This window comes from Mesoplodon densirostris, chromosome 7 (assembly GCF_025265405.1).
Source record: "Mesoplodon densirostris isolate mMesDen1 chromosome 7, mMesDen1 primary haplotype, whole genome shotgun sequence".
In the NCBI taxonomy this organism is placed as follows: domain Eukaryota; kingdom Metazoa; phylum Chordata; class Mammalia; order Artiodactyla; family Ziphiidae; genus Mesoplodon; species Mesoplodon densirostris.
In genome coordinates this window covers 78,037,236-78,062,669 of record NC_082667.1, presented here as the reverse complement: position 1 = coordinate 78,062,669, position 25,434 = coordinate 78,037,236, and the positions used below count along the sequence as shown (strand labels likewise).

The 25,434-nt window shown below is 38.8% G+C and overlaps 1 protein-coding gene and 1 pseudogene across 1 annotated transcript in view; both read left to right on the top strand.

Moving 5' to 3' along the window:
* LOC132494210 (3-hydroxyisobutyrate dehydrogenase, mitochondrial-like) overlaps positions 1–17,317 on the top strand; it is a 38,159-nt pseudogene extending 20,842 nt beyond the window's left edge.
* Positions 1–25,434, top strand: part of LOC132493385 (forkhead-associated domain-containing protein 1-like) — a 202,853-nt gene that overhangs the window by 23,307 nt on the left and 154,112 nt on the right. The gene's annotated exons all lie outside the window — the stretch shown is intronic.

Here is a 25,434-nt window from a genome sequence, read left to right as displayed (position 1 = left end):
GAGTTGTTCTACGTGTAGATGAATTTCTGATGTATCTGTGGGGAGGAAGGTGATCTCCGTGTCTTACTCTTCTGCCATCTTCCTCAGGGTTCTGTGTACATTTCTTCTTGTCTTTAGCCTTTCAGTATATATTGTGCATGGTTAATTACAGTATATTAAAATACTATTTTCCAAAGTTACTTAGGTTAGCTCTTTCCCACCTCCTTCAGTGTGTTTTTTTTTTCTTCTGCAGTGTGAGAAAATCCAGTACTTTGTGTTCAACTCAGACTACCAAACCAGAAGTTCTCGCAGAAAAGGTGATAATCCATATGTGCAATAAGATCCTCAGGTGATTCTTTTCATTGGAGAAATATGAGGAACACTGCTTGACGTCTCTACAACTAAGATGTCTAAAATGAAACTTCAATTATTCCTTCTTCCAAACTGTTCCATCCTGCAAATCTTTTCTTCCTCAGTGAATGGTGCCATGATTCACACAAAAAGTAACTCAATGCAAAAACCTGGGAATGGTCCTCAATTCCTTCCTTTTCTTCACTTTCTGCATAGAGTGCATCATTAGGTCCTCTGGAATCTCATCTCTCTCTCTCTCTCTCTCATCACTTATATAATGTTTCTCTTCATCTTCATTGCCACCATCTTAGCCACTACCATTTCTCCTTTGCTCTACTTGAACAGCCTAGTATCTACACAACTATCTTTTCATTTAATTGCTTTCTCTTGCATCTAAGATAAAGTCAAAATCCTTAGCCTTATAGATTCTGGCCTTGCCTTTGCTTGTAAGTTGTATTTTCATACTTATAAGTACAGGCACACTCACACACACACACACACGTATAGTTGGTATTGTTAGTTTAGGTTTTGTTTGCCCTCCCATCCTAGCATGAGAAAACTAAGAAACAAAGTCAAACCAAAAAAAAAAAACTTTAAAAATAAATTTGAATAATATCCTTTCCCTCCAGAACATTTCTCTAAGGCAGTATTACCATTAATGGCAGTACAGACCAGAATTTTTTCCCTTAGACATAAAGGCATGGTGAAGAAGTCTCATTAAAAACTGGAATCTAAGCTTTCAATGTCAAATTCTGTCTCTAATCTTCTGCAGTAAGCCATAATGATTAAAGTATAGGAATCTGAATCAGAGGTCTGGTTTAGTATAATCTTTTTTGTAATAAGCTTTGTACCTTAGACAAGTCATTTATCTCTCCATTCCTTAATTTCTTCATTTATAAACGGAGATATTAAGAGTATTGATATTCAAGGCTAATGAAAAAAGAATGCATCTAAGTACTGTATCAAACACTTTAAAAGGTGACCAGTTCAGGTTCTCTGCCCATTTTTAAATTGGAATATCTGGGGGTTTTTGATATTAAATTGTATGATTTCTTTAGATAATTTGGATATTAACTCCTTATCAGATATATCATTTGAAAAAATCTTTCATTCAGTAAGTTACCTTTTCATTTTGTGATGGTTTTCTCCTCTCTGCAAAAGCTTTTCAGTTTGATACAATGACACTTGTTTAATTTTACTTCTGTTGGCCATGGCTGAGGAGATAGACCCCCAAAAAATATTGCTAAGATCGATGTCAATGTATTTTTCCTAGGGGTTTTATGGTTTCAGGTCTTAAATGTGAGTCTTTAATCCATTTTAAATTTATTTTTATGTATGGTATAAGGAAATAATTCAGTTTCACTCTTTTACAAGTAGTTGTCCAATTTTCCTAACACCATTTATTGTCTTTATTTCATTGTATGTTCTTGCCTCCTTTGTTGTAGATTAATTGATCACATAACTGTGGGTTCATTTCTGGGCTCCCTATTCTATTCCACTGACCTATGTGTCTGTTGTTATGCTAATACCATACTGTTTTGATTACTATAGCTTTGTAGTATAGTCTGAGATCAGTGCATGTCATACCACCAGCTTTGTTTTCCTTTCTCAATATAGCTTTGGTTATTGGAGGTTGTTTGTTTGTTTGGATGATTCTATACAAATTTTAGGATTATTTGTTCTAATTCTGTGAAAAATGCCATTGGTATTTTGATAGGGGTTACATTGCTTTGGGAATACATACAAATGACTAAAAGACACATGAAAAGATGCTCAATATCACTAATCATCTGGGAAATGCAAATCAAAACCACAGTGAGGTATCACCTTACACCTGTCAGAATGGCCATCATCCAAAAGGGAACCCTTGTGCACTGTTAGTGGGAATGTCAATTGGTGCAGCCACTATGGAAAACAGTACAGAGGATCCCCCAAATGTTAAAAATAGAATTACCATATGATCCAACAATTCAACTTCTGAGTATCTATCCAAAGAAAACAAAAACACTAATAAGAAAGGATGTATGCACCCCTCTGTTCATTGGAGCATTACTTATACTAGCCAAGATATGGAAGAAACTAGTGTCCATAAATAGATGAATGGATAAAGAAGATGTGGTATATATATACACATATATATAATGAAATAGTACTTAGTCCTAAAAAAGAATGAAATATTTTCACTTGCAGCAACATGGATTGACCTAGAGTACTAGGTGTGCTAAGTGAAATAAGTCAGACAGAGAAGAACAAATACTGTATGATTTCACTCATATGTGAAATCTAAAAACTAAAACAAAGAAAACAAAAGAGAAACAAACTTGTAGATACAGAGAACAAACTGGTGATTACTAGAGGGGAAGGGGGATAGGGGACTGAGAGAAATAGGTGAAGGGGATTAAGTGGTACAAATTTCCAGTTATAAAATAAATGTCTTGGGGATGCAATCTACCGCATAAGGAATATAGTCAATAATACTGTAATAATTTTGTATGGTGATATATGGTTACTAGACTTATCATGGTGACCAATTCAAATGTATTTAGATGTTGGATCGCTATGTTGAACACTTGAAACTAACATAATATTGTATGTCAACTCTACTTCAATAAAAAGTGACCAGTTAACATTAATTGGTATTATAATTACATTTTCTCTGCATAAAGGCACATTTTATTGATTTTTTCATTATAAAGTATAAAAGTACCTTTTACTTTCAAGATGAGTTCTAAGATTACTTGCTAATGTTAATGTGGTAATTTAAAATACGTCTAGATATAATTTAATTTTAATTGCCTAACACAAATATGTCTGATATTCACCATTATGAGTTCAAACCTTTTAGTAAAGATGTCAAATGAGTCACCAAAACATTTTTGTTTATTGCCTCTCATTGAACCCTAAATGCTAACAAGACTTTTTGTTGGAATGAGGGATCAACATTTTATACTCTTTAAGAACTAATGCCATAGCTGTTTTATTTTTATAAATAAAGATCTTTCCGTTTACTTTGTAGTGTACAATTTTTGAATGGCCTGGAAAGAGAAAAATTATTCTTTGGGCTGACAAAAATGATAAAGAGGCTCATTGCTGATGAAGGGAAGAAGACAAAGAAGAATAGAGAAAGAAGGATTAGTTCCTCTTTCAAAAGGGGGGCAAGATACTAGAGCTTTCTGCAGGGAAACTGAAGCACACCTTTCTTTCTGAGATTTGAAAGGAAGGGATACCCTACATTTAAATATCTAGAGTATATCTTCCATTTAAAAATGAACCTAGCTAATCATCCAGTGAGGAAGAAAAGAGTAAAATAGCCTTTGACCAAGTCTTTTCTGTGGTGTTAAATGCAACTAATTATAATGAATATCACATATCTAATGAGTTCAAGAATTCCCCTTGGAAGAATTGGTCTGTTCTTTACAAAAAAGAGAGTTCAAGTGAGTTGTTTGCATTTAGTAGGGAAGCTCTACTGTCTAAATCATACTCATTTAAAGGTGAAGTTCAGGGCTTCCCTGGTGGTGCAGTGGCTGAGAGTCCACCTGCCGATGCAGAGGACACAGGTTCGTGCCCCGGTTTGGGAAGATCCCACATGCCGCAGAGCGGGTAGGCCCATGAGCCATGGCCGCTGAGCCTGCGTGTCCGGAGCCTGTGCTCTGCAACGGGAGAGGCCACAACAGTGAGAGGCCCGCGTATCGAAAACAATAAAAGGTCCAGTTCAAAGTCTGCCATAATTTGTTATTATATATGTAATTTTTGAATGTAATATACATTTACATATGTATATAACATCAACAAGAAAGTGACCCACTTTAGAGTCAAGAAAATATATAAGTGAAGTGTAAAAGGGTTGGAATAGATATACCATAACAGTAACAACAAAACAAAACAAGACAACAGCAACAAAACTGGAGTGGCTAAGAAAATATCAGAAAAATATATATTTTAAGACGAAAATTTTTACTAGAGACAAAGATATTTTATTTTTTTATTTATTTATTTTTCACTATTTATTTTATTTTTTTAAACAAATTTAATCAGTTATGCATATACATATGTTCCCATATCCCCTCCCTTTTGCGTCTCCCTCCCACCCTTCTTATCCCACCCCTCCAGGCGGTCACAGAGCACAGAGCTGATCTCCCTGTGCTGTGCGGCTGCTTCCCACTAGCTATCTACCTTACGTTTGGTAGTGTATATATGTCCATGCCACTCTTTCGCTTTGTCACAGCTTACCCTTCCCCCTCCCCATATCCTCAAGTCCATGAGACAAAGATGTTTTAAAGTGATAAAATGATTATACCATCTAGAATGTATAATAATTATAAACTTATATGCACCTAACAACAGAACTTCAAAATACAATGAAGCAAAATCGACACAATGGAAAAGAGAGACAGACAGTTCTACAATAATAGTTGGATACTTTAATACCTTTCTTTCAATAGCAGAACAGACAGAAAATCAACAAGAAAATTAAAAAAACTTGATCAACATTATCAATCAACTAGACCTAACAGCCATCTATAAAATATTCCACCCAACAGCATCAGAATATACATTCTTTTCAAATGCATATGGATATACTATATGCTAGGCCATAAACAAATTTCAGTACATTTTAAAGGATATAAACAATACAAAGAGTGCTCTCAGATGACAACAGAATGCAATAAGAAATCGTTAACAGAAAAAAAATTGTTGAAAATCACAAATGGAAATTAAACAATATATTCCTAAATAATTCATGGGTCAAGTAAGAACTCATAAGGGGAATTAGAAATAATTTGAGATGAATTAAAATGAAAGTATAACATATTACTACTTGATTGGTCGTACATAGTCTTTTGAAAAGCAGAGGGGTTAGACAAAGAGATCTAAATTAATTAAAAAATCATTTATTATTCTGGGAATAAAAAGAACTGGGCTTAGTCTCAGTTTTGCATTTCTTTATCTTTGTGTCTGTTGATCATCTTGGAATAGTCATTACATAGTCAGAATACAGTTGCCATCTCAGGAATCAAATACTGTTATCTCTAGGGCTACCATAACAAGGTACCACAAGCTTGTTAGCTTAAAAGAACAGAAATGTATTTTATCACAGCTCTAGAGGCCAGAAGATCAAACTCAGAGTGTTGAGAGGGCCATGTTCTTTCTGACGCCTCAAGGGGAGGATCCTTCTTTGTCTTAACCAGGTTCTGGTGGTGGCCATCAATCACTGGTGTTGGCATTTTTTGATTTGCAGCTGCATCACTCTGGTCTCTTCCACTGTTGTCACATGGAATTGTCTCTGTGTGCTCCTGTCTCTGGAAACAATTTAAATAGAAATGTCAATTTTAAAAAAACAAACTGTTGATTACTATGCTCTATTTAGATAGTTCCTCTAACCCACACCCACCTCCATTTCCCCATATGTATTTGAGAAGGAAAGAGGAACTCCTGTGAGCTATCCTATTGGAAAAAATCAATGATACATTGTTTTACTAGAGATGCCTCTTACCTAAAATATTTGAATTAAATATAAAATCTGGGGAAATGATCACCCAGTTTCCCTCTTCTAGAGGCATGATCTAAATGATAGGCAGCAGAATATTTTATTTATTTATTTATTTATTTATTTATTTTTCTTTTTGCGGTATGCAGGCCTCTCACTGTTGTGGCCTCCCCCGTTGCGGAGCACAGGCTCCGGACGCGCAGGCTCCGGACGCGCAGGCTCAGCGGCCATGGCTCACGGGCCCAGCCGCTCCGCGGCATATGGGATCCTCCCAGACCGGGGCACGAACCCGTATCCCCTGCATCGGCAGGCGGACTCTCAACCACTTGCGCCACCAGGGAGGCCCGCAGCAGAATATTTTATAGCCATGAGGTTTGCTGACATTATTGATTTGATCCAGAATCTGTATTTTCTCACTAAAGAAAACAGTATTCTCTCTTTCCTTTCTTTAATTTATAATGTTGATGTCTTAAGATTATTGTCAGAGAGGATGCTTGTAGTTCAAATGATTTGGCTGTATTTCACCAGTATTACTACAAGCTAGTCAAACAATGGCTGGGCTCCAGTATAGACCTCGGTCCCTTTGTTCCACTGGGATACGGATGTGAAAGCCACTGTTTCCTTATATTCCAAAGACCAAATAAATAAAACAAATAAATAAACACACAAAAAAAACAAGTAAATGAAACTATCTTAAAACCAACTCTCTTTTCTTCCTCATCCATGTTAATTCTCTTCTACCTAAAATTACTTCCTGGAAGTGATTTTTATGTTTCTTAGAGCCTCTTTATGTATATATCCACACTAATGCATATAAAACTGTTCCTTGTAGATCTTTTACTTTTTCCATTTGAATAATTATTTTCACATGTCATGTAGAGTTTATCCATTGTCCTAGATATGCATTTTTCCTGTGTATTTGAGCATCATAGGAAGATAAATTCTACTCTTGAAAATGTTAACTGGTGACTGAGACACAGAAAGCTATTCTTCTTATCATTTTTCAATAGTGAGTAGTAGATTCTGTAGGGGTGGAATTTTAAGATGTAAGTATACTGTTTTTCTACACTCCAATTATGTTCCCCTTATCATAGAAATTGACCAGTGAAGTGTGCTGCTGACTTTTCAGAATCCATGTACATACAATCCATTAAGTTATTAGATATAACGTTGGTCAGAAAAGCATACTGTGAAATGTTGCTTTTATTTAAACTCCCACTATTTTCACTCCAGGGTTTCAAGATTTGACTTCTTTATTGCCCTCTGGTGGTGGACTCTGTGAACTGCATATTTACGGGTCTGGAGCACATATCTTTCCGGAGGTATTCAACTCCTCAGGTACAAGCTAAAGAGTAGATGATAAAAAGCATTCATATTTATTAAAACTAATTAAGAATATCAGTAGCCTGACTGTTGTTTCTAAAAATATAAAATATTTATCCTTCTGTTGTCAAACAACCATATTTCATGAAAAGAAGTATAAATCCTTTTTTGCTTGCAATAAAAGAACAATGATTGAAGGTATTCTTCATTTGGACCAAATACCTTCTCTGAAAATATAAGTTAAAATAGGAGTTGAACTTTGCAAAATATTCTTTAGTAAATAAAACTCCACATATAATTTCAAATTATCATTGAATTTTACCTTAAATTTAAATATCTATATTGACTTAAATGGTGTACTCTGTAATTTCGGATGATTCCCTCCTTTATATCTTCTTCCTCTCTTCAACAAATAAAATACATATGAATGCCTAACATGAGGTAGGGTATTCTCTGTGAAATAATGATGTTGGTATACTTGATTTTGACTTAGCAGAGGGATTGAGCCTCTATGTTGGTGAATTCTCCCCAGATGGTGCGTGGGGAGAGGGTCAGGCATGTCTCTGTGCTCCTGAAGTTTTCTCTGTGAAACTGTCAACCTCCAATATCAGAAATAACTTCCTTCGTCAGAAGGGATTTTCAGACATTAAAAGTTTTCTCTTAAAGTGCAAGTATTTTTAAAATCTATAAAATATAGGGCATTATACATTTTCTTTAGTTACTACAAGCTGAATTTTAACTGAGAAGACTGGGGACTCTATGTATGTGTACATGCATGCATGCGTGCATGTTTGTGTGCTACACACGGGTCTGTGTGTGTGTGTAGGTCTACTGAGGATACAGAACATATTCTGGACATGAACGAGCAGTGGTGTATCAGAAGGGAAAAGAATATAAAGGACCAGCTTCACCTGCTTAATTTGTCCCCTGACCTGGTGTCGTCTTATTTTCCCCCATCCTTTGCTGATCTGTATACTAAATACCCAGGGTTCCTGGGTACCCCCAGGTACCTCTGTAAGTTTTACAAGCCTATCAATATCCCATGTACAGTGGATGGAACCTGGACTTTTTGCCCATATAGTTTTCCTTTCCCTCAGAGTTTTTGTCTGAGTTATGTCATGGGGTAGGTACTGTTGTGAAAATTTGTGCTCACTTGTTAAATAGAAACTACTTATTTAACTGTTTAAACAAATAAACAGTATCTTGAGTCAGTTGCACGGCACCTCCAGTCTCCACAAAGCAGAGTTACTTTGGGACAGGAAGTTCTTTTAGTTTCCCCTTAAATCAAAATACAAAGTTATTGAGCAATTCTAGGACCAACCCTATAGTTGCAAACTTGGGAAGAGATCACAGGATTCTGTAATCGTCTGCTTATCCCCTTACTGGGACAGCAAATAGCTCAATAGTTCTTATACTGAAGTTAAAAGGAAGAATAATACCGGAACAAAGTCTGCATTTAAAGTCTGTGTCTTATTTTTATTTTCTCTTGGCACATAGTAGGTAACCGTTAAATGTTCTCTTGATAAATATTAAAAACACACAAGATACTTCATATACTAGGGGTCATAAAATTTCAACTTTTCTTTTGGTGTAGGGGTTGAGGATGAAAAGTTTGGAAACTTCTGGTCCATGTTAATGTTCCTGCTTTGAGAACTGCAGGGTGCAGCTTTTAGATGGAAAAGGTTGCCAAGAGGACCAGAAGTAGAATAAAGGCATTTATGTAATTCTTCCTTATGATTTCATTTATTGGTTTTCAGCATCTAACTTTGAAAAGTTGCCTGAGGCTGCCTAGGGTCTGCAATAAGGATCACAGCTGTGCTGTCCTACCCCCTCCCCACACGTGGGAACAGAGCCTCCCCAGCAGTGCTAATAGAGCCCCATGGCTTTCCGCCCACCTCGGTACTGCTCAAGGCAGTGGCTTTTTTCTACCAGCCTCACCCTTCTCCATGTGAATCTTTTTCTTCTTTCCAGTTTTTTTTTTTTTTTTTTTTTTTTTTTTTTCGGTACGCGGGCCTCTCACCGCTGTGGCCTCTCCCGTTGTGGAGCACAGGCTCTGGATGCACAGGCTCAGCAGCCATGGCTCACGGGCCCAGCTGCTCCACAGCATGTGGGATCTTCCCAGACCGGGGCACGAACCCGTGTCCCCTGCATCGGCAGGCGGACTCTCAACCACTGCGCCACCAGGGAAGCCCTTCTTTCCAGTTTTATTGAGGTGTAATTGACATGTAACACTGTATAAGTTTAAGGTGTACAGCATCATAATTTGATACATGTATATATTGCAAAATGATTACCACAATAAGGTTAGTTAACACATCCATGACCTTACACAATTAATTACCTTTGTGTGTGTGTGTGTGTGTGTGTGATGAGAACATGTAAGATCTACTATCTCAGAAACTTTTGAGTATGCAATAGTGTTGTTAACTATAGTCACCATGCTGTACATCAGACTCCCAGGATTTATTCATCTTATAACTGGAAGGTTATACCCTTTGACCAACAACTCCCGATTTCCTCCACTCCCCAGCCCTTGACGGCCACCATTCTACTCGGTTTCTGTGAGAGCAGCGTTTTTAGATTACACGTAAAAGTGAGATTATGCAGTGTTTGTCTTTCTCTCTCTGAGTATTTCACTTAGCATAATGCCCTCAAGGTTCATCCAAGTTGTTGCAAATGGCAAGATTCCCTTATTTTTTAAGGCTGAATAACATTCCATTCTACATATGTGCCATATTTTCTTTATTCATTTGTCTGTCAATGGACACAATAGAAACAGAAACTCACTCAGTTCCTACAAGTGTCCAAGGTAACAATAGACAAAATATGGATGTTGGTGGGTGTAGATCCAGGCAGTAGGTTAGACTACATCCCACAGGCAGGAAGGCCACTATTTTAGGAGGAGCTGCTTTGAATATGAATCAAATAATAATTGATTTATATATCACCAGTTCAGAACTAACTCATCTGTTTTAGACACCTCACCACAGATATGAAATGAGAATGAGTGGAAAAGGAGGCTTCTGAAGGCAAACAGTCATAAAACCCATTATTATTCTGTAAAAAGGAGACTATACAGTCTTACCTTTAGAACCTCAAATCAAACAAAGACATGTAGCAGCCTCAGTAGGATATAATCACAACAGAAAAAATACAAGCAGAAGGCAGAGGAAAAAGAAGTGCCATTTGGTATGGGAATAAATAGCTCTGTATGTCTCAAAAGCCTCCTATAAACATGTCTGGGTGTCAATATAGTGTAATAATTAATATCCATAAACCCTGAGTCTTAAGAAAAAAGAACTGTATCTTTTGCTTTCTTTTAGAAAGGGACAGAAAGGTAACTATATTTGCTTTAATAAATACAGAGACTTAGTGCACTTAAATATTTGATCAAATAATTAAAAAATGTTTCTTACAGCATACATCATTTTCTGATGAAACAGGGGTAAAATAAGGTTCTAGGGTGTGAGGCAGGCATGAGGTATTATACACATTTTCTTTTCTGTCCTTTTGTAGCTGAATATCCTTTTCCAGGCCTAAAGAAGTAGTAAAATTATGGATCTAAGATTGAATAAAAGGTTTCATAGACATATTTTACATATATGCCATTAGATTTCCACAGAGTTATTTCAGGCTGCTGACAGGCTGCTTGCTTGAGCTGAGACCCCTCTAAACAAAGCCCAGGAAGAAACTAACAACTGTGAAAGGCAACTTATTTCTTCTGTGAGTAACTTGGCTGCAGAGCAGACTAATTACCCCTTTAACCACACTGTTTGAACTCATTGTACTTATCTGGGAATCACTATTCTGAAAGTAGAGAAGGGGACTAGGGAAGTTAAAAGAGACAAAAGATCTAAATATGGTCTCTTTGCAGAATCTCAGAGGTCAGGCAACAGGCTTATTTCTGATGGTTTTAAAAAGAGAAGCTGAGCTGTGGTTTAAAGGTCCACTTTGGAATTCAAGTTCTACCTCAGGTGCAGCCTGAATGCTAGTCTCCACCTGGAGTGAATCACTGAAGGATCATTTCTCAGCACATAGTCAGTGTTTGTTAAATTTTCATATTATTTTATCCCAGTGAATAATACTGATGAGGGATTTTGAAACTATTAAATTCCGCCAAAGGACTTGATTTTGTAATGATACCAAACCTTGGAAAATAAAGGAAGTAGAGATTGGTGAATCCTTGACAAATTATTAGAGTTATAACTGATTGTTTCATAAGGAAAGGTAGGGAATGGATCATTTAGGAACCTGAATGAATACTTTGAATCTCATCTATTTCTGTTAAAACTACAGGTTAGTTGAGCTCAAAAATTGTAGGTATAAAAATTGTGTTTTTTGGTAATAAAATTTGTTTTAACCCTTCTCTCAATTATGCATTTAAACGTTGACCAATTCACAAGTAACTGTTTACAGTCAATGGATTGGCAAGTGGCTTTGGGATCATTCATTTTATAGTCTGGGATTTCCAGTGTTATCTTTATTTTCCCATGTATACTCTATTTCATACATTTTATTAGCAGTAGTAGTAGAAATAGTAGTAGTAGTATCATTATTATTTAGTTAGAGTAGAATTGTTTCTATAACTTATTACGGTCAGACATATACTAAGCAACACACATTTTGAAAGCACTAGTGTTGGAGTAAATTCGATGTTGATGAGACTAGTCACTGCCCTTAAAGGAGCTTGTCTTCTAGTTGGAAAGATGTGACATATACAATAATCTGAGGCATTAAGTAAATACATGGGTCTGAGGGCAGAAGATCCTGAAGGAAGCAAGCTGCAAAGAACTCATTTTGAATCCTGGCATTAATATTGGCAGATCTCCTCACACCTTTTTAGGACAGTTATAGACAAAGCAAGTAGGACTGGAGAATACACTACAATGGCCAAAATAAGATTTAATGTCATTTCAGCCTAGGGGATTCTTTCTAGGCTTTGAGCATATGATAATTTAAATGCCACCTAAATAGTAAATTTACTTTAATGCTGACAATGTAGAAAAGATATTTTGCTGCAAAAGTATACACAGTAGTAACAAGTGGATTTTGGAAGAAACTAATATTTTGCCTTATAGTGATACTACACTATTGCCCTAGACCTAGCAGCAGCCTTTACTCTTTGTTGTTTTCTTCTAAGACTAAAGAGCCTCTTTATTGTTTGTGCTGATTTTTTTTCCACCAACAGATCTCAGAGCAATCTGAGTACACCGGCCAGTTGGGACACAATTATCATTAGAATTCTTGGCCAGAGAAGAAAGCTCCTAATTTAAGAATGGCTTTTTGCCTTCTGAGAGCTCAGAAGAGCAAATTGCAAGCCATCTACATTTATAAAACATGTTTTAGTATGGAAAATTTCAAACATCTACAGAAGTAAAAAGAAAGAAGTAGAAGCTTTCATCAGTTGTTCTCATCAAATGTCAATTTCAGGCCAATATATTTTCTCTACACCCTCTCTGACTACTACAGCCATAATCCCCAGCAATTTTAAAGCAAATCCCAGGTTTCTTTTTCTCAGTGAAAACGTCAGTATACATATTTCTAAACTGCAAGAACTGCCCTTTTTAAGCTCAACTATGTCATTATCACACATCCGCAAATAATAATAATTCCTTAATATCAACAAATAGCCAGTCAGTTCATGTTTCCTTGATTGTCCTATAAATGTATTTTTATTTTAATAACCATTATTTATTTGATTGCTGATCCAAACACAATTTCTTTCAAAGTATAGGTTTAAAAGAACTCAATTTGCTCATTTTTCTTGCAAGTATTTGTCATTGCATTCAAAGCATTCATCCAGTAGGGTTCCCAACTGTCTGGATTATGCTGATTGCATCCCCTTTATGCTTATATATTTATCATGCTCCTTTGGCCCATGTATTTACTGTCAGTTGGTAGATAGATCTAGAGCACTGACATAATTCAGGTGTGATTTTTTGTCAAGTTTACTTCATAGATAATATTGATGAATTCCAAAAGGAACTATAAAGTGTCTGTCTTACTGTGACGTTGCAGCTATTAATGATCAATGTCTAGATCCATTAATTTATTAAGGGTACCAAATGGTGATATTCTGCTAATGAGATTATTATTCATTTACTAGCTAGAAGATTATTTCATCAACTACTTGGTTGCCCTGAGTTACAGTTTAATTAGGAAAGGAAGAATAAATGTTTCTTTTATTTTATTTACCAGTTTTACAAAAAAAGAAAAAACAGGAGAGAGAAAGGTTGACTGCAAAGTAGCTTCCGAAGATGACTAATGAGGTATTTTCTTTCTTTGTTGTTGTTTTCAGTGAGGTTGTTATAAATATCAATGCAGAGATGGTACCCTCTTAGGTTCACGGATCCTGTTCAAGTTGGCTCCTGAGTCCTTTCCACACAACCACAGTAGTCTTTGAAGTCTTCCCAGCTCTCTTGTACGACAAGGTGTAACAGGAACATTTAGTTCGTTTCTTATGCTGGATTTGAAATCAGCTATTTCTCCAAGGAGGCATTATCCACTGTGTTTATTCAAACTTGTGTTCCTTCTAGTTTAACCTTCTCTCGAGACATGATTTTTTTTAAACAAATTACTTACTGAATTTTTTCACCTTTTCAAATCTTGCTATTCTCCAATCACTTCATTTCTGATTTTTTCTAATTTCTTTTATGTTTTTCTTAAAACCAGTTTCTATTCCTTTTAAAATTTCTTTTACTTTTTCCGCAATATCAGACAATAAATTTCATTTGTTCTGTGGACGTGTCTTTCTGTCACGTTTTCAGGATTTGCTGGAACTTTCTTTTCACCCTTCTTTTTTCTTTTTTTTTCTCACTGATTTTCTACAGGATGTGAGTGGAATACTCTTCTGTCACTCATTTTTAAATGAAATAAGTTTCCACTTTAGGAGGGAATCATAGATCAGAATATAATTTCTAGCTTCAGAACTCCAGGGCTCGCTATCTTCTATTATTTTCACAACATAATTTTTAAAAATGACCTTAAAATTTCTCAAATCTTCCTCCTTGGCCCTCCTCTGCCCATTTACCCAGGGCTCCTCTTTCTTGTCCTTGTTGAGTATGGGGGTTTGTTCTGGAATGGTGCTTTGGTTTGATAGGTGTCAAGGTTTCACAGACCCCAGAACACTTGGCATCCTCAGAACATTTCAAAGTTCTTGCACTCAGCTGCAAAGTGGAGCCTGCAACGTTCACTCCCGGTTTCTGTCGCTGTTCTCAGTGTTTTTCAATCTCAGTGAGTTCTTGAACCATAGTAACCTTTGGCTCTCCTGAAAGAGAGAGAGAGTCCTTCCCTCGTCTTCCTCCCACACACCTTGGGATACACATATGTAGGTCTTTTTCCTGTTGTTGATTTGTGCCTACCTGGCTGTATGTTGCAGTTCATGTGGACACCTTGTTGTAGATGTTGTCTGTGGGTTTTTGATCTTGCTATTCTAGATGCTTTTCTTTCTTCTTTGTGGGGGTGGGGGCTTGTGTATTGAGGGGAGGGGTGGCATATTCAGGGATAAAAATCTTCTCTGTAGCCACCATCATTTCCCCAGAATCCTCTGCCATTAATATTTAAAAGAAAATCATAGGAATCATTATCCGGATCCTTAGGATAATCATTACATTGTATCTGTCTTTTTTCCAGGCTTCAAGCTGCCTGTGGCTCCCCACGTTAGTATACTGACAGGACTGGGCAATGCCTAATTTGACAGGTTCTTTCTGTACTACCTTCCTCCTAATCATGACAGTCTTGTACGCTATACGTAGTCTTCTTTACTGATAGGGAATTTAGAAAATACAGGAAGCCATGGGTTTAATAGCTGAAAGTGGAATTAATGTATTATTTTTCTCAGGTAAAATATCTTAAGACTCCTTAGGCCAAAGTTGTAAAATGAAATCGCAACTTTCCTGGAATCATTTTGCAAACGTGAATGCCCACATAAAGTACACTAGGACTTGAATCCAAGGAATAACACATTTTTAGAGCCTCCACATTTATAAACTTAGTACAATTCTGCATTACTTCTTAAGGCAACTGAAGAAAATAATTTTGTGATCAAATAAATATTGATTTTATTAACATAGTTATTTTAAAAGTTTATAAAGCTTTTAAAAAATGTTAAGGCTCTGTCAGCCTCATCAGTTGTTATTTCTTTTCTAGAATCTTGGATAAAGGAACAGTCGTTTGAGGGGAAACATGGTATAAAATGGGAAGATAATCTAACAGTGAAGATAGTTATATCTCTTGCTGTGTGATGAACTACTCCTAAGCTTGGTGGTTTAAAACAGCAGGCACTTTATCTCCTCACAATTTGTGAATCAGCAGAATGGTCTGGGATCCCCTGGGTGGATCTATCTTGCTTTCACCTGAGGTGACTCCTGAGGCTGCCATCATCTGGTTGCTGGACTGGGGCTGGTTGCTTTCACATGTCTGGCCATTGGTGCTGGCTATGGCCTGGGCCTATTCTCCACTAGGTTAGCCAGGCTTCCTAACATGTCAGGTTTCCATGAGGACAAGCCCTAAAGCACGAGTACTCTCCAAGCTTCAGCTCTTGATATGCCATTGGGCCAAAGCAAGTCATGTGACCAAACCCAGGTCAAGGTGGAACAAAACTACACAGGGTGAGAAAACGGGGGGGAGGGGCATTTTCACTGGGGGTCAGTAGTCTAACAAACTGCTGCAATAACTATATAAAGAAAAGCCCCCCGGAGGACAACTGGCAAAAAATAAATGTGTGCGGGGTGGGGTGGGGGTTTGGCATGGGGGGGCAAAGGCAGTAAACAGGGGCTACCAAAATCTGAAGATTCTGGAATTTTTGGAAAATCCACTGGGATTACAGGAGTTACACAACCATGTTCTGACACCAGAAGAAAGGTCCCAGTTGAGCATCAGGGAAGTCTAGCGCTCTTCCTCCATCGCATCAATTTCCACATTTCTTTGACTCAGCATATTTGTAGAATGAATCATGACTTTCTATAAATTTTTAGTTCAGTTTTTCAAAGAAATAGTGACCTCGCTTCTATCTGCCGTGCCACAAAAATGCCGTAGAAAAAAATTCCTTCTGTTAAATCGCTCACTAGGTGAAATTGTATGTGTAACCTAGTACCAAAGAGGTATTAAGAATCGCCACAGCCGAGCCGGTCCTCCGCACCACACACCCTATAGCAGCCAGTGGGTGAGCCGGGAGTCGAGGAGGTCACCGTGGGAAGGAGGGGCGCGGGCAACGTGTCAGCCTCCTTCCGTCTCCGTGGAGCCACCTCCTGCCTCTGGTACAGGGAGTCGTCCACAGCAGCCGTCGGTGGCCAGCCTTGCAGCGCTGTGTTCTAGGTCAGTAGCTTCCAAGACTCCAGTTGGATTCATTGGAGTAGGCAACGTGGGGTATCCAATGGCAAAAGAGCTCTTGAAACATGGCTAGCCACTCACTATTGCTGATGTTTTCCCTGATGCATGCAAAGAGCTGCTAGATGCAAGTGAACCCGGTAGTGTCTTCTGCAGCGGATGTAGCCGAAAAAGGTGACAGAATTATTACAGTGCATCATTGCGCTAGAAGCTTATACTGGAGCAAATGGAATTCAAAAAAAAGTGAAGAAAGACTATTAATAGATTCCAGTACTGTTGATCCTATGGTTTTGAGAGAATTGGCCAAAGAAGTTGAGAAAATGGGAGCAGTTTTCTCGGATGCCCCTGTTTCTGGTGGTGTGGGAACGGCTCGGTCTGGCAACCTCACATTTAGGATGGGAGGGGTTGAGCTGCTGTGGTGCATGGGCTCCCATGTGGTGCATCGTGGAGCTGTTGGGACTGGCCAGGCTTCAAAGATCTGCAAACACTTGCTGTTAGCTATTAGTAGGATTGGAACTGCTGAAGCTATGAATCTGGGACTCAGGTTAGGGCTTGACCCGAAACTCTTGGCTAACATCCTAAATACGAGCTTAGGACGATGTTGGTCAAGTGACACTTAAAATCCTGTACCTGGGGTGATGGATGGAGTTCACCTGGCTAATTACTATCAGGGCGGATTTGGAGCAACAGTCATGGCTAAGGATCTGGGATTAGCATGAGGCTCTGCTACCAGCACGAAGAGCCCAATCCTTCTGGGCAGTCAAGCCCATCAGATCTGCAGGGATGTTGTGCGTGAAGGGCTACTTCTCATTCGTGGTCCAGTTTTTGCAAGAGGAGGAGACATTCTGAGTTTGCCCTCTGGCTGTGAACACTGAAACATTGAAACCAAACTGTGTCTTGGAGCCCCTTATGGCTCACTCCACAGGAAAATGGGCTTAATCAAAGGTCAACTGTCTGCTTTTGAGTGTCTAGGTCAGGGGTCCCCAACCCCTTGGCCTCGGACGGGTACCAGTCCACAGCCTCTTAGGAACTGGGCTGCACAGCAGGAGGTGAGTCGCAAGCAAGCCAGCTATAAGCTTCATCTGCCGCTCCCTATGGCTCACATTACCGCCTGAACCCCACACACCCCGCCTCCCCTCCCTGGAAAAATTTGCTTCCAGGAAACCGGTCCCTGGTTCCAAAAAGGTTAGGGACCTCTGGTCTAGGTCACAATAGATCCTGGGATTTTTCACCCATTTTAAACTGCTTATTCTTTTTATCTATTTAACAAACAGCATCTGTAATTTTTTTTTCTGCAAGCCACTGATGGTAACTGCTAGCTAGCTAGCTGATTGGCCTTTTTCAAAAGTTTGATTCCTGAGCATCTTCAGCTAAAACGCTGCCTACTTCACTCAGGATATTATTTACTCCACTTTACAAATAAAACTAAAATTGTTTTCAACAGGATAAAATCTATCCTCGAGGAAAGAAAAGAAATTGGTGTGAGAAAAGGTATTAGAGAAAGGGGAAGTATAGTGAATTACTACCTGTGTGCCTCAGAAAATTTGTCCTGTTATCCCAGTGGTGATATTCTTGCATTGAGATTACTGGTTTATTTTCTAGGAGTTGTTAAAGCAAGAGAACTCCTTGCTGCATGTTATGTAATTTGGACTCTGTTACAATTATCTTGGTGTGCCCCTCTTGTAACAACTTCCCATACTCAGCAAACTGTTTTTTTCATATTTTTGCTTCCTTGTACATTTTTACTGCATATTTTTTACTTCAAAAGAATGACATCTTTAGAACTGTTTCAGAGCCAGCGATGATACGTGCTTTAGATAATTATTACACTATGCTAAATATAACCATATTCCTTTGAATTCAAATAAATTTCTATGCTGATAAAAAAAGAGAGGCACATTTCATCAATGTTTAAATAGTATCCTTCCTCCTCTAAAACTTAAAATAGGATTCAGTCTGATTCCTAAAGGGTTATTTTCTTCAACAACAAGAGCTGACTTAGGCCATTTCTTGGCAGTGGAATCTGAGCGTAGAGGTCTCTGTCTGACTGCCCTTTGATTCTCACTCACGGTATCCTGGGTGAATGTAATGGATGGGCGTGCCCTTATGACTTAGCCCACTGCTACTGCTCCTGATGAGGGTTAATGGTGTGGGCCACTTTAAATCTTGCCTAGCAAAGTGCTGACATCTGGGGTTTCCTATCAAGTTTACCAGATATTCCACAGTAATTTCATAATTTACACAACATAAAAACACTGATCTTGATCTTAGGAAAGCATTTCATTTAAACAGATACAGAACACTACTCTACAAAATGGTTTAAAATTTGTGAGCAATTACATTAAATAAACTCTAATATAAATTAATCTAATACAAGTAAACTAATAGTTGCAAATCTACTGGTCGCTTCAGAAGCGGTGGCTACGGATAACTTCAAAGTTGTTTCCTCAGTGCATTAAGAGGTGAAACTATTTGCTGTCAACTTCTTGGGGAAGCTTTTTTCCTTAGTTTGATGCTGATTCGCGTTATGAATGTATAGGAACCATTACTGGTTCTTCCTTTCCATATTCAGTGCACCATTATACTTCTATCCTCTTAAGATCTGGATATCTGTTACTGCTACTGTTGGCTGGAGCCTGGCAGGAGGAAAGCTATCAAGAAAAAAGGTCAACAAGTGTTCAAGAGTTTTAGCATACTACTGAGACTTTTTATCTACCATAATCATAAGAAATAATAATTAAAATTACAGCCTGGTCAGTGAGACTTTGAGTAAATTGTGGAAGCATCCATGTTTCCTACAGTTTCAGGGGATGGATATTTCCTGTTATTAACTCTATATCCTCTTCAACTGGAACAGAGAGACCTTTCTCTGTTGAAGCAGTTTTGTCTTTTTCCTGGGCATTTTCAGTTTTCTCTTATGAGAGACTTGTAAAGCTTACCTACACAAACTTACACATACACGTATAAAGCAAAGAAGGGATAGAGTAGTCTTGAGAGGACACTGTTTTGTAGCAGGCACACAAGACAGAGGTAATACTCCCTGATTGCATTTGCCTCCCTAGCCCCATCTCCTTTGTGGAAAGCATCAGCATTCTGAGTGGTCTCTGCACCCCACTAACTGGACGGAACACTGCATTGGCATTCTTAGGGAGCACTGATGGTCCCTCCGGAAACTGTGGTTAGAGCTTGTGCAGCCAAAGTGCACAGGAAAGAAACAAATATACTTCATATAACATGCTTACTCTGTTTTGCTTAATTAGCACTTACTCCCTGTAAGAGGCTGATTTCTGCTTTGACAGGGAGTAATCGAACTCTGTATTCACCCAAACCATAAAATTAAAGTTAACATACCTCAGCTTTTCATCCTACTGGAAGAAATGTATGAAATCTAAAGTTATTTTTTAATTGCTGCTGTTTAGAATGCCTGAGGCCCATTTGCTGAACTTGTTAAAGAGCAGTGTTAATGAGGGTATTTTTCGTTTCTTTCTTTTCCGACCACAGCATGAATTCTCAGCCCAAAGTGTGCCCTGTTTCCCACAATAGAGACGGGGAAAAGTGCGAGTCTCTCACCACAAAGCATGAGACAACTACAAATACTTTTCTCCCAGAGTTAACATTGATGACAGTCTTTGTGGAAAAGGACTTCCTCTTTTTGCGGGAATACAGTAGAAATGCAAGTCATATTCTCCATAATTTCACTACTGGAAAAATAATTTCATAGTCCATATATATATATATATATATATGTATGTGTGTATATATATATACACACACACATATATATATATATATATATATATATATTTTTTTTTTGCGGTACGCGTGCCTGTCACTGCTGTGGCACTTGCTGTTGCAGAGCACAGGCTCCGCACGCGCAGGCTCAGCGGCCCTGGCTCACGGGCCCAGCCGCTCCGTGGCATGTGGGATCTTCCTGGACTGGGGCATGAACCCGTGTCCCCTGCATCGGCAGGCGGACTCTCAACCACTGCGCCACCAGGGAAGCCCCATAGTCCATATTTTTTATTGGTCTTCTTAAAAACATACACAGTGTTTACAATAAGGAGTAAAAGAGAAGATTTTCAATGCGATATTTCAAGGAGTATTTTGTAAAGGCGGGATCCAGTCCCAACTTTGGAAAATTAACACACACCTATGAGATCAAAGAGTCACCTGCAAAAAATTTTATTATGTTTTTCTTTCATACTAGTTTCCTAAAGGTGCATTGTTACTTCTTGGTAATGTAATAGTCAGAAATGACTATATGGTGGCCATTTGAGGAAGAAATAGCTCTTACATAAGTGTCTAGTGACCTTATCTCTTTTGATACAATACCTCTTGGTTTCAGAGGCTTGCACAGATTTCCTCTAAATGAATAAACTTAGTAAGATTTTTCTAACTATCAATTAATCTAAAAGTAGATTTAGAAATCTACTTCTTAAGCAGTTTTGTTAAGTAATTATTGGTCAGTTCTCTTTCTGATTGGTACTTCTTTCTGCAAAACAAATCCCTGTACTTAGAACAATGAATACCACCATCCCTGGCTCCTTGATTATTACACAGTGATGTTTCTTGAGAAAAAAGCTTACCCTTTTTTGGGGGAAACTTCAGTCCATGAAGTAAAACTTCATTAAAATTAGATCTGCTTCTAATGCCAGTGTGATGCAGATCAGTATCCCCTTTCTTTTGACTTTCCAGGCTGTGTGAAGAGAATGGTATGGTTTGGTTTAGGAAGGGTTGTAGCTTAAGAGGATTGCATTATGTTTCCGTGTCACTTTGGGGGGTTTTATTTCAATATTATATCCTGTTCTGTAAAAACACCATAGTCATTCTCTTACTTATTATTAAATAATTAAATGCTGCCCTTTGTTTACTTTCCCCTTCTGATCAGAAGACTCCTCTCCACTCTAGGCCTTGATCTGAGTTCCAATTCATCAGCTTGTAGTAGCTACACTTCTGGTTTCTTTTTTTTTTTGCTGTATGCGGGCCTCTCAGTGTTGTGGCCTCTCCCGTTGCGGAGCACAGGCTCCGGACGCGCAGGCTCAGCAGCCATGGCTCACATGCCTTGCCGCTCTGCGGTATGTGGGATCTTCCCGGACCGGGGCACGAACCCGTGTCCCCTGCATCGGCAGGCGGACTCTCAACCACTGCACCACCAGGGAAGCCCTACACTTCTGGTTTCTGAAGTCAGACAGATATGGGTCCCATTTCCGTCTTCATCAGTTATAATTTATTCTCTGATATATGCATACCAGAACTGGCAGTGACAAACATTTTGCTTCTCCTTATTTTCCCAGGGTTCTGTGCATTTTAATAGAGGAGCACAATATTTTAAGTAGAGCTGGGATGGGGTGGAAAGAAAGAGCAGGAAAACAGGCTTTTAGGAAGGTCTGAAATACAAATCACATGGAGGTAACTGCTTGAGAGAAAACCACCCCTACCTGAGTATTGTCAATAAAGTAGCACAGGGAGGCAAACGAATCAATTGTTCACTAAAAATATTTTTCTTTGGAAGAATAAAATTCACAAGAAAGCCTCATTGCAAATAAAATATATTTGTTTTCCTAAAGGAAGATATTTGAAAAGTCGTAGTAAATACCTGCTTTGGCCTTCTATCTCCACTAAGTTTTATGAACACTACATAGAGGAGGAGCCTGTTCTCAAAGATCATAAGTAAGAGAGGGATTCCAGAGCTTTTGCAAGGCCCATTATGCCCCATGACTTCCCATTGCTTGTGCTGTTCATCCAGATAGGTGCTTAGGATACCAGAATGAATACATCTCTTTCGAGAGGTTTTTAACAGACATTAGATACTAAACAAGTACAACACCTAACAAATAGAACAGAATGCTTTATTTAAAGCAGAAACAGAATAAATGCTCACCTAGTATCGTTTAAATCCCCTTTAAATTATTTTTTGAATCAACATGTTTATATTTGAGGGTATTTTCTTATTTTTTCCTAGTTCCCTTTACTTGCACCTCCTTTCTTTTTCTCTTTTCCCAACTGAAACGTTTATGGTTTCAAAAGTAATTACTACTTGAAGAAAGTTTTCCTGTATACTAAGTGCTACCTAATGGAAACCATAAGCATAGAGTCTGCTAGCATTTAAAGTGGTATAATACATAGCCAGGTTGAATCAAGTGGGAGAGAAGGCTAATCATTCTTTTAAACTGGCAGTGTTGCCGGAGGTGGATTAATATGCTTTTTGAATCTCTTATGTGCTGTAGGTCTCCTTGATCACAATCACTATGTTAATGGTTGAGGTTTTGAATTAGAGGTGTCTCCTGGGCTCAGCTGGGCCAAGTCCCTTCATCTCTCTGGCCATATTAGGTGATAGTTTTCTCATTTCAATACACGATCTATGTTAGAGGGAGTGTTGACTATACCAGACTTTTAACGTGGGCACCCAGAAAGTGGAAGAATCTCTCTATTGGTGATTAATCATAACTCTTTTCATTGTGAATATAGTCCTTCCCTTAGGTAAGGCAGGAAGACCATGAAAAATAGAAAGTTCTCGGGTGTCTGTGGAAGCTGGAGTGCTCTCGACCTGTCAGCTCACTGGCAGAGCAGGCTTCGTCCGGACACTAGAGAACAAAATGTGAAATTGGCACCAGCCAGCCTCTCCATTGCACAGGATATCCCTATTTAAATTTGACAACCAGGATATTTTACAATTTGAAATTCTTGTCATCTGGTTTTCTTTAGTTTTTTCTTTGGGTTGAAAAGACTGAGAAGCTTGTTAAAAAATCTGGAATTCTGATGGTGAGGCTTAACCAGATCTATTGTCATCAATCAGCAAACATTGACCAACGCTTACCATTCCCCCAGTTACTATACTAAGGACCCAGACACGTCTCAGATAGTGGCCTTGCTCATTCACTGTATTTACAGTACTTTTTTCTAAATGTAACCAGAGCTCAGGTAAAGACAAGACATTGATTTGAGTCTGAAGTAAACAAAGCTGACTGGTCTGATCCCTTCAGTTTCCAGAATTATTTTGTTTCAGGTAGTAATTTTCCCAGACCAATAGAACAAAGTTCTATCGTCTATTTATTTAATATTTTATCACAATAGTCCTTGCCCCTTTGACCTCTAGTGAGGAAACTTGCATAAGAAACTGAAATATGCTTAGGTTCTATGGTTAAGTGCAGATAATGATATGAATGAAATTGAAAATGAAAAGCCAAAGGTGGAAAAGGCAGTTCTGAATAGATGAAGTAAGACAGAGGTATTTGAAAAATCAAGTAGAAAAGATACCATAAGGAATGGAGAGCTTCTGGAAGTCTTCTAATAGGTGAGGGGTTGGTACATCTTTTTTTTTTTTTTTTTTTTCTTAATAACATGTCTGGCAGTTGTATGCCAGAGAAAGTTATAAGGGGGTTGACTATATGCATGAAGTCCAGTGAGAACACTGTTTCTGTAGGCCACTGACAGTGTTCTGAGTGTACATTCTATAGTACTAGAAATTAAGTTAGGAAACAAAGGGTAATCTGATGTCATTTTAAATGACATTTCACAAATGATTAGAGCTACAAGGTGTCTTTTTTCACTCAGCCAACACGTTGAGCACGTACTATGGGGCAAGCACTGTGCTTATGGGTAAGAGATAAAAGAAAAAATAAAGGCCAGAGGAACTCAAAAGGGAGTGTGAGAGTTGCATGAACAACTCATTACAATCGAATAGGAATAGGCTATTAAATAAATAGATCATAAAAATATAAATTTGTAAAACAGAACTTGGAGTCAGTAACCCTTCTAGGGGATATTAAAGAGAATGCCAACAATGAGGGGGTCTTGGAATTAGGTTTTGAACGTCAGTAGGAATGTTCCACGTGGAGAGAAGGTCAGGGGCATACCATGCAGAAGGAACATCCTGGACTTGAGAACCAACACAATATATTTAAGTGACTGTAAATGAGATTCTTTTTGACTAGAGCGTAGGGTATAAGTTGCCAAATGGTAGAAAATAGAGTATAAAAGTTAGGCTGGAATGAAAGTATAAAGTGTCATCATTCTTATGATGAAAGATAGGTGTTTTCTACAAAATGGGTTACTTATAAATATTTTAAAAATAGAGACCCCGAGAGAGGAGCGCGCCCGAGGAGCAGCCCCCGGACCGGAGCCTCGGGAGCCCGGGGCCGCTGAGCGAGTCCCGACGGGGTAGGTGTTGCGTCTGCAGGCCTGTAGTTGGTTGTGGAGCCTGCGGCCCTTGAAGAGCAGGGCTTGGGGTAGCCCGCCCTGGGCCCCGCGGTAGAGCCACCTGGAGGGTTTGACCGCTTCCCGGAGGTGGAGGGGCCGGGCTGGAGGACAGGGCTGGCTGCTCCGGATGGGGCTCCCCTGGGACTTGTGAGCTCTGGGTGTCCTGGGGGAGCAGGGTCCACAGGCTCGGCCGGGACGTGCCGCGTCTTCCCCTCCGTCTAACCCCGATCCTCCACTTCCTCCTCCTCCGCCTCCCCCTCCTGTCGCCGTCTCGGCATCTCGCACGTGTGTCTCAAGGCGCGTCAGCACCTTGGTTGTCTAATGTAAGCTTCCGCCGCCCCCCTGGGTTGTGCCCTGTGGAGTCGCCCAGTGTAATCGGTGCAGGATGAGTCTGCAGGGCTTCTGTCCTGTTGCCTCGGGTGAGGAAGGATGCGATGGGGCCTGAGAAGGGAGATGACTTGTCCTGCATCCTCACCGGGTGTGCACGTGGGGTCGCTCACAGGACTCCAAACTCCTAGGGCAGGTGTTCTGTCCACTTAAAGTCAGTTTTAATAAAAGATGTTTTTGAGCGTCGCACTTAAGTTTGTAAAGTTTGTACAAATCATGGCAAGACTGAAATGCACCTGAGTGTGTCCCTTTATTCTGGGTATCCTGTGGATGTTCTGATTTAAGTTGTTAACAGACTTGGAAGAGATAAACTATAAGCGTTTTTAAATTTCATATTTAATGACGGAGGTTTATTTTAATAGGATTCAATGTACACTCGC